This window comes from Hibiscus syriacus, unplaced genomic scaffold (assembly GCF_006381635.1).
Source record: "Hibiscus syriacus cultivar Baekdansim isolate YM2019G1 unplaced genomic scaffold, ASM638163v2 tig00111621_pilon, whole genome shotgun sequence".
Lineage (NCBI taxonomy): Eukaryota > Viridiplantae > Streptophyta > Magnoliopsida > Malvales > Malvaceae > Hibiscus > Hibiscus syriacus.
Genome location: NW_024063138.1, coordinates 1,206,383 through 1,210,590, shown reverse-complemented (window position 1 = coordinate 1,210,590; position 4,208 = coordinate 1,206,383). Strand labels below are relative to the sequence as shown.

General features: G+C 39.9%; 1 pseudogene; it reads right to left on the bottom strand.

The window, feature by feature from the left end:
* Positions 1–319: 319 nt before the first annotated feature.
* Positions 320–3,857, bottom strand: LOC120165883 (annotated as a pseudogene).
* Positions 3,858–4,208: the final 351 nt, after the last annotated feature.

Sequence of the window (4,208 nt, the reverse complement as noted above, 5' to 3'; positions counted from 1 at the left end):
ATTTTTTAAGATTTTAACGTATATTATAAACTATTGTTTTCTCTATGCGTAGAGACAGACGAGATTAAACCACGTAAATCTCAATCTGATTGTTGATTAAAGAGATTCCCACGTTTGAAACCTGATAGACCTGCACTAGGCTTTCTGAGGACTACTTCTATGCTAAGACGTTGTCCCCAACAGAATCTCCATTAGCACAGACCTCACCTGTTTTGACTTGTTTCTACTGCAGTGAACAGAATTTACTGTACGCACTTACAGTTTTTTTATTAACCTTTTCTTTTTATCAGATACAGTTTCTTATTATCATGTAAGCACGTACTTGCAATTACGTATTTGCCTTTATTCCTTGCTTTGATGTTGAAAGGTAAAATAATTAAGAAAAAAGAAGTGACACACTCAAACCTATGATGAACTAAGCACGACACCTCTCGAGTGCATTCACATCTAAACTTACCGCTAAACAGACTTGCAAAACAAGGAAATGAAGGTTTTTTCTAGCTTGATGATGAACCACCACTGCTTTGTCCAAGCGTAGATGGCCCGGGGCTCGGAGTTTGTTTTGGTTCAACTCCCTTTTCAGCCTTTCCACTCGGTTGTTTGTTCCAAGGACTATAGGCATTTTGCGACACTCGCGGGCTGTTCTAAGGTTTCATGTCCCCAGCTGAAGATGGAGTTGTGCTTGATACTTTAGGACTCTGTATATGCCGGATTTCTCCACGGCTTCTTGTTGTAATTTCGTCTAGAATTTCCGAATCACCGATGTGAGTAGCCGTTGCCTGACATTCCTGGCCCTGTTCAGTACACAAAAATCATGTATCATGGAAAATATAAGATTGCAGTCTGAGCTATGAACATATTCGTGATGAACTAAAGTGAGGTTAAGAAAGCATACTTCAAATGTCATATAGTAGGCAATGGATGCAGCTTCCTCGTATTCGGCGGCATCGAGGTCCTGAAGATGGTCCCCTTTGAAAAACTTGGGGAGCAAATATTGACGTACCGGCACAAGAAGCATGATCAAAAGTGGGAAAAGGACTCCAGCTATGGGGATCCATGTTACCCCAAAGCATACCAGCAAGTAAACTGTCTGGAACAAGGTAAAGGTGGCGATAGTTTTGAATGGTACGGTCTCGACGAAGGTTGCATGACACTCCTCCAACACCCTGATACAACAAATAATGCGAAACGAGCATTAGAATAGAACCAAAGAATCATTAACATATTCGAGAAGGGGAACATACTTGTATCTCCGACTTGGAGCAGTGAAAAGCAACAATATTCTCTCCCAAAATTGATTTCCAGGCAAGCTTTCGATGGCCATGAAAGCGAAATAACCCCAAAGAACGGAAGGGGGGATCTTCTTTAGAAGAGGCATAGCAGCAACACACCCTCCGACCATCAATGACTGAAGCGAGTTACTAAAACGTTGTTCTTTGACTTCTACAGGTAAAAGGTCATCTATTTCCTTCTCAACGTCAAAAAGGGTCTCGTTGACAGGTGCATCGATGTAGCTGGTACTCGAAGCCAGTTGGATAGAGGATTCTTTCAGCTCTTTCAGTCCCTATTTTAACTAAAAGGTAAGGGGCAGCAGGGGATCACAATAGACTGTGTAAATCAAAATTATGAATACAAATTAATCTACCAGAGTGGATTGATGCTGATAGACAAGTGGAGTCTGCATCTCATTGTATGCCTCTTGTATGCTTCGGTATAGTCGACTCAGGCTGGAATTTTTACTTATACTTTTCCGGGCTGTTGATACAAGCTTATTGTGCAAAAGCTGTCACCGGAAGAACGAAAGAATCAGTCACAATGATTTACAAATGAAAGAACTCACAAAAGAATGAAAAGCCTACCTGATGTTTAAGAGTTGCTAAGCTTTTTGTATGCATTGGGGATTGTGGAATAACACCATTGGATGGGGGGATGCCAATAAGACCACATAATATAACCTGATAAAACCATATTAAGAGTTAATACCCCAAGAAGAAAACAGCTTCCACCAGTTACTATGAAATAGGTTCATCATTCGAAAAAAATTTATCGACCATGACGCACCAGGAAACCCAAAAGAAGAAGGTCATAATGGTATGAAGGTGGCTTTTTCAGGTTAAACTCTTTCTGTTGAGCAAGTTGAGATGCTACACTGTGGTCGAAATAGTAAAGCACCGCAATCATGGTTGCTGGAACAAATGCTCCCACTATATAAAGAGGTGGCACAGTCACCATTTCCTGCAAACTGGGAAAAATGAGTTTCGTGGCAGGTTTTGAATGAAATTCAACAAATAAAATTAGTTCCTATGAAGGGAAGGCGGTAAACAGATACTAAGCATTTGAAAACCAAAGTGGATCCACCTTGATGACAGTCCAATTAGAATATGCACCAGGAGACCATGAGTTCGGACTGAAAAGACGCCTTGGAATCCCTCTTGGAACATCATTAACAGTTACGTAAGAAACAGCAGTCCATACAAGAACCATAAGTGGCACCCCATAATCTGCTATGAAACCTCGAAGCCAGCCTAGAGAAATAAGATGCATAAGTAAATAATCCCTTATGATAAATTGATAATTATCGGAAATGGATCCAATACCTGTTCCATAGCGCCAGGATCTTGCTTTACGGCTCTTTAGTGCAGTAAGTAGGAAGCCAAACGATAGAACCAGTGCAAACATTCCATTGCCAAATCGCCAAGAACGCGGCAATGCTGTTTGCTCAGGATTTTCTCTCTCAGGAATGCCAAACTCCTCCACAATTCCCTGTAGTATAAAATTTGTCATGCACAAAAATGAAAGATTCTAGCAGAGTTTCAATGAGGACATTCACCCGTATAGCTTGCTGCATGAAAAGCATTGCAATCAGTAGACCAAATAATTCACCCGCTACACGTGTGAATCGATTTATTATAGAACATGCCCCAAGAACTGCTAATAAGAAAAGCAAAAGTGATGTCCAGACACAAACCCTGAAAACCCATCAAAGTAAAGAAAACAAAGCTCAGTGACACCGCAAAACTTCTGGTTACAGTACTGAAGTATGCTGGAAGTGAAGAAATACCATCCAGTCCAGGCTAAAAAGAGTTTATGCCCCAAATCTTTTCGGTTCTTTGCGAAGTTGTACATAAACATATACATCAGTACTGTTGGCTCTGCAACTCCAAGGATGAGCAACGGCTGTCCTCCGACAAGTGAATGAACGATTCCACAAAGTGCCGTCGATGCAAGGGTTTGTACTGCAGTCAAACTTCCATCTGAAACAACAGCAAACGAAGTATCTGAGAAATCATGACAAACAAATTAGAACATGTTAATGTACATGTATAGTTGTTTAGGCCCCACCTGTACTTCGTTCCAGCTGCTCCCCGAACGATATAACTGGAATTGCCGAAGCAAAGAATATATATGTTGTTGGGGCAAGAATCCTAAATGATCAAATATTTAGTGTTATAGGTTTACAAAGCATAATTCTGAAAAGATAATTGTCTCAGTAATAATGAGTTCATAAAGTTCATATTAATATTTATATCCCATGAATATAGACGAGCAATGAACGTTACAGACCTGATACCTGCACTGAAGCCACCAGTCCAGTCTTGCTTGTAGCATAAAAGCCTTCCTTTCAAATCATTCTTGATTCCACGGAATGGAACAAAAGTTTCTTCCATGGTAGCTCAATATTGTGCAAGCAAAAACTTTTTTTCTTCCCCTTTTCAATTGACAGACAACGACTGGAAGACGGAATACAAGACACAACACACTGACAAAGATGGAAGGACTCGAGAGGCTGGCACGGTAACTAAAGTTGCATAAGCTAGGATAACTAAGTTGGTGAAATTATGAGAAGAAAGATTCGTAATTAAGGATCAAAGTCAACAAAAGTTAGATCCATTTCTTTATTTACCTCAACTTTCAAAACAGAATCTTTCTTGATATCAACTAAATCCCGCCAAATTACATGCTGGAAAAGCGAAGCAGAAATCTCAAATAAGCTAAAAGTTTCAAGAGCTTAAAAGCAATATACCGGGAAAAAACTAGAGAAAACCCATCATCATGCACCCCATTTGAGATCGTTTAAAACGATTTGAAGCAAATGGGCATTGATAAAAACCCAAGAAGAATCGAAATAAAACAGGAAAAAACTGGCAGTGGAGACAGATTAACGAGAACTCATAACTGGAAACATAACAGAACAAGTTTAAAACAGC